The sequence below is a fragment of the Ascaphus truei genome, chromosome 11 (assembly GCF_040206685.1).
Source record: "Ascaphus truei isolate aAscTru1 chromosome 11, aAscTru1.hap1, whole genome shotgun sequence".
In the NCBI taxonomy this organism is placed as follows: domain Eukaryota; kingdom Metazoa; phylum Chordata; class Amphibia; order Anura; family Ascaphidae; genus Ascaphus; species Ascaphus truei.
The window spans coordinates 42,176,211-42,182,354 of record NC_134493.1 but is presented as its reverse complement, the minus strand read 5'-3'; the positions used below and the strand labels follow the sequence as shown (position 1 = coordinate 42,182,354).

At 47.9% G+C, this 6,144-nt stretch overlaps 1 long non-coding RNA gene across 1 annotated transcript; it reads right to left on the bottom strand.

Moving 5' to 3' along the window:
- Nucleotides 1–283: 283 nt before the first annotated feature.
- Nucleotides 284–5,140, bottom strand: LOC142462986 (uncharacterized). Its single transcript, XR_012787323.1, has 3 exons — nt 3,937–5,140; nt 820–922; nt 284–603 (listed from the first exon to the last, which is right to left on the bottom strand). It is a non-coding gene; the product is annotated as an uncharacterized LOC142462986 (long non-coding RNA).
- Between the last annotated feature and the right edge of the window lie 1,004 nt (nt 5,141–6,144).

Genomic DNA, 6,144 nt, shown 5'->3' with positions numbered 1-6,144 from the left:
GGTACCACACCCAGTGGCTGACTTACTTAGAGAAATTGAAATCAAAATTAAAAACAGAATGTATCCAATGTCCAGACACAGACCTGCTCCTCGATCTCGGGAACCATCATCCAAAATGTGGTTAACGATATCTTAAGAGGTGCCCAAATTCAAAGCGAAGAGGCAAACAGCTTTCCAAAATATATAGGAGATTAATGATGACCTCACATGGCCCCATAATGTCCCTAAATCGCCTCTCCCCCATGGCTTAGAAAAGGAAGCGTAGCTTTGGTTTGCTCTGGATTTTATTTGGCACACTACACATTTTATGGTTCAAAACAGAAGAAAAACGACAATTTCTTGGAAGCCGCAGAGACAGTTTGGAACAGCTACAACCAGCAGGTTAATAGGAAATCAGAGGAAAACCGACTCGTCAAATTAGTGTCACTTTTGTATTATTCTTCCATCGGTTTCCAGCCAACAAATGTGGGAAGCGTTGGGTGGGTGCCAGTGGTGAAACACGCGGGTGTAGGTCAGGGTGCTGAACTCATCGATGCCGGCTCAGACAATTGTTTTGCAACACTTGTTTTCATCCTTCTCCACAGTACAGGTTCTTTTTGTGATCTAGAAAAGAGTCGTATGGCGCATGTGTCCAGGTTAAAAAAAGAAAAACATTGCTCTCCCCATTCAACGCTTAACACTCAAGAGCAATGTTTGTTATTTGATTTAAGAAGATATTATATACATCATGTGAGGCGACCGCTGATATACAAAGGTAACAGCCCCCCCCCCCCCACCCCCCCAGGGAGATGTGAGTGTTACGGGTGTTTTGGTGCCAACCTGTAGGCTCCCAGGAGGCTGGGTCTCCGCATATGTAGTAGGGAGCTTGGGGTGCAGGGGGTCTTATCCTCAGGTTAGTGCAGCGCCCCCATCCTGCAGGGCTCTGCAAGAGACAAAGACTAATTCCTGCAGGAACTTTCCTCCTAGAAAGAAGCACCCTGCAGTACCAGCAACAATGCAACTTGTCTTTTATTCAGGGTCTCACAGCACAGATACATCCTTACAGCACACACAGTCCTTCTCCTCATAAGGCAGCCTGACCCGGGGGTATCCTTCCCTCTCCTACGGGGAAACGCAGAGCAGCCACAGCCCTGGCTACTCTCTGTACTCAGACACTCCTCACCCTTAGGCTTGTTATATAGTGTGTTCGGGCGTGCGCGCGTGCCAGTGCGAATGCATGTGCACGTGCCACATGCTTTTTGTGTGTTTGCTATGAGCTGTGAGCTGAGAAGGTACTGTGTGCTTGTGTGTGTGTATGTGTGTGTGTATGTGTGTGTGCTTGTGTGTGTGTAATTTATTATTTATTTTAAACAAAAACACATTGGTAAAAATAAAATATTTATTAACATTGTACATACACAAATACACACATACACAAATACACATACACACATACACACATACACATACACATACACACATACACACATACACACACATACACACACACACACATACACAAATACACATACACACATACACACATACACATACACATACATACACACATACACACACACACATACACACACACATACACACACACATACACACACACATACACACACACATACACACACATACACACATACACACATACAAACACATACAAACACATATACATACATTTCAGCGCCGTTAGCGGCGCAAAATCATTCCATTCCCCGTCTTCCCCGCTGTCGGCCGGATGCACGCTCCCTGCCGTGCGCGCGGCCCTTGTATAGAAGGGCTGACTAACCTCAGCCAATTATAAGTGCCGCGCACGCGCACGGCGTAGCGCACGCGGCCGCTGTATAACAGCCATTAAGCAGTGGTGGGATTCTGCCGGTTCGTGCGAACCTGTTACTAACATTTCACACGTTCGCCTTCGTTCACCTGTCTGGGCGGCGGGCGGCGGGCGGCGGGCGGCGTCTGACAGCATCTCCCTGCATCTATTTCCCTGCAAATCCTCTCAGTATGGCCGCGCAGCGTCAAATGTAACCGCATCACGTGACGTTCGTTGCTATGGCAACGAGACACCATGTGACGTCACTACGCGACGGCGCGTTGTCACGGCGCCATGTGACACCACGCGGCCATTTTGAGAAGGGAAATAGATGCCGGGAGATGCTGTTAGACGCCGCCGCCCAGGTAAGAACCGGTTGTTAAAAAATGTTAATCCCACTACTGCCCCTAAGGGGTAAGGCAGAACCGGACTCACTCGGAACTCACTCCCCCCAGAGGGGAGAAACCAGCCACAACAGCACCCAGTAGGGAGGGGGCCCTTAGCCTTTATACCTGGGGAGGGGTTAATCCCTCTCCCCCAATATCTGGCCAGGCCTAGCTGACATCAGAGGCCTAGTCAGCCCACCCCCCCCGGCCCTTACATATGACTCCCACTGCCCGGCTCCTCCACCTGCACCTGGCTTCTTAGGCCGAGGTCCCACTGCATCCCATGTAACTCCCCCCAACTCCTCCTACTGACTCTCCCCGAGGTGCAAGCTGGGGCAGAGACACAGAATGTGATACATCTCATTATAATCTGTGCACCGTGTAACTCCCCCCAACTCCTCCTACTGACTCTCCCCAAGGTGCAAGCTGGGACAGAGACGCAGAATGTGATACATCTCATTATAATCTGTGCACCATGTAACTCCCCCCAACTCCTCCTACTGACTCTCCCCAAGGTGCAAGCTGGGACAGAGACGCAGAATGTGATACATCTCATTATAATCTGTGCACCATGTAACTCCCCCCAACTCCTCCTACTGACTCTCCCCAAGGTGCAAGCTGGGACAGAGACGCAGAATGTGATACATCTCATTATAATCTGTGCCCCATGTAACTCCCCCCAACTCCTCCTACTGACTCTCCCCAAGGTGCAAGCTGGGGCAGAGACGCAGAATGTGATCAATCTCATTATAATCTGTGCCCCATGTAACGCCTCCCTAACTCCTCCTACTGACTCTCCCCAAGGTGCAAGCTGGGGCAGAGACGCAGAATGTGATACATCTCATTATAATCTGTGCACCATGTAACTCCTCCCTAACTCCTCCTACTGACTCTCCCCAAGGTGCAAGCTGGGACAGAGACGCAGAATGTGATACATCTCATTATAATCTGTGCACCATGTAACTCCCCCCAACTCCTCCTACTGACTCTCCCCAAGGTGCAAGCTGGGACAGAGACGCAGAATGTGATACATCTCATTATAATCTGTGCCCCATGTAACTCCCCCCAACTCCTCCTACTGACTCTCCCCAAGGTGCAAGCTGGGACAGAGACGCAGAATGTGATACATCTCATTATAATCTGTGCACCATGTTACTCCCCCCAACTCCTCCTACTGACTCTCCCCAAGGTGCAAGCTGGGGCAGAGACGCAGAATGCGATACATCTCATTATAATCTGTGCACCATTTAACTCCCCCCAACTCCTCCTACTGACTCTCCCCAAGGTGCAAGCTGGGACAGAGACGCAGAATGTGATACATCGCATTATAATCTGTTCACCATGTAACTCCCCCCAACTACTCCTACTGACTCTCCCCAAGGTGCAGTTGTAGTGTATTCCCCGGGCGCTAACTCTGACCGTGGTTAGTATAGGATTTAAATATATTATTAGTAAGGTAAGTGATATTTCATGCAACTTTAATTGTGATGTCCTCGTGTGACTCAAACAACCCCACTAGGGTCTATCCAAAACCCTTGATATATATGGAATGTGAGAAGGGATGGGGGAGCACAGCGTAAGGAATGGTGGAGTGTGATTGTATTATCTCTCTATGATGTTCAGTGGGGTTCTGACACCCTTAAAGTGTCCTCAAAGGGAGATTGGTACTCCCTAGAAAAGGGTAAAGACTTATGTGGGTGAAATAAGTCTATGGATGCGAAATAAATCAATAAAAGGAAAACTTACACGGCCTTGTGTAAGTTGTATCCCATCAAGGTTTCTTTTGCAGTCGTGTCTTTCTTCTGGATGATCCTTCTTCTTTCTTTATGGTCTTCTCTTTCTGTCTTTTCTTCTTACTGTAACCTTGATGTTTGTCGTTAGACGAATCTTCACATTGGTTCTCCTCTCATACGGGTGTAAACATAGATAAAAAGGTAATTAGACACATGTACACACAAAATCGATTTCAATGTAAAGGGGGGCAATGAGACAGTGTCATCAGGTGTATAATAATAATTATAATGATTATTCACTCACACGGCCTGATGTGAGTGGTAACTTATAACGGTATCTTGCAAGCACCTGTACGGATCAGAGGTCTTCAGGTCAAAGGTCCCGTATGGGACAAAGTCAAAGGGAAAATATGGGGAAGGTATATTGATAAAACAAAATACTCACACGGGCCAGTGTGAGTACACACTTGTAATGGTATCTTGGGAACTCCAAAAAGTGGTTGAAAACCCCTAGGGGCTAGATACAGATAGCAAAAGACTATAGGACACTAAACACAGGGGTGGTTAAATTTTATTGGAACAAACTGGCATACACTAATAACAAGTTAATGTGTAAAAACAGATAAAAATGAAATGAAAACCGAGGAGCATCTACTGCTTCTGGGGGGATAGGAAAAAACTGGCAGACAGGGGAATCAAATGGTGGTTAGTGGATAGAAGTCTCTGTACTCCGCGTCCGGATCAAGAGATTCCACAGCACCTCCGGTTCCTCTCCGATTGCTGCAGGCTGTGGTTTAAAGAAGAAGAGCTACGCGTTTCGCCCTAAACAGGGCTTCCTCAGGCTCGTGCAAAGCTGTGTAAGTTTTCCTTTTATTGATTTATTTCGCATCCATAGACTTATTTCACCCACATAAGTCTTTACCCTTTTCTAGGGAGTACCAATCTCCCTTTTAGGACACTTTAAGGGTGTCAGAACCCCACTGAACATCATAGAGAGATAATACAATCACTCTCCCCAAGGTGCAAGCTGGGACAGAGACGCAGAATGTGATACATCTCATTATACAGTAATCTGTGCCCCATGTAACTCCTCCCTAACTCCTCCTACTGACTCTCCCCAAGGTGCAGGCTGGGACAGAGACGCAGAATGTGATACATCTCATTATAATCTGTGCGCCATGTAACTCCCCAAACTCCTCCTACTGACTCTCCCCAAGGTGCAAGCTGGGACAGAGACGCAGAATGTGATACATCTCATTATAATCTGTGCACCATGTAACTCCCCCCAACTCCTCCTACTGACTCTCCCCAAGGTGCAAGCTGGGACAGAGACGCAGAATGTGATACATCTCATTATAATCTGTGCGCCATGTAACTCCCCCCAACTCCTCCTACTGACTCTCCCCAAGGTGCAAGCTGGGACAGAGACGCAGAATGTGATACATCTCATTATAATCTGTGCGCCATGTAACTCCCCAAACTCCTCCTACTGACTCTCCCCAAGGTGCAAGCTGGGACAGAGACGCAGAATGTGATACATCTCATTATAATCTGTGCGCCATGTAACTCCCCCCAACTCCTCCTACTGACTCTCCCCAAGGTGCAAGCTGGGACAGAGACGCAGAATGTGATACATCTCATTATAATCTGTGCGCCATGTAACTCCCCAAACTCCTCCTACTGACTCTCCCCAAGGTGCAAGCTGGGACAGAGACGCAGAATGTGATACATCTCATTATAATCTGTGCACCATGTAACTCCCCCCAACTCCTCCTACTGACTCTCCCCAAGGTGCAAGCTGGGACAGAGACGCAGAATGTGATACATCTCATTATAATCTGTGCGCCATGTAACTCCCCCCAACTCCTCCTACTGACTCTCCCCAAGGTGCAAGCTGGGACAGAGACGCAGAATGTGATACATCTCATTATAATCTGTGCGCCATGTAACTCCCCCCAACTCCTCCTACTGACTCTCCCCAAGGTGCAAGCTGGGACAGAGACGCAGAATGTGATACATCTCATTATAATCTGTGCGCCATGTAACTCCCCCCAACTCCTCCTACTGACTCTCCCCAAGGTGCAAGCTGGGGCAGAGACGCAGAATGTGATACATCTCATTATAATCTGTGCGCCATGTAACTCCCCCCAACTCCTCCTACTGACTCTCACCAAGGTGCAAGCTGGGACAGAGACGCAGAATGTGATACATCTCATTATAA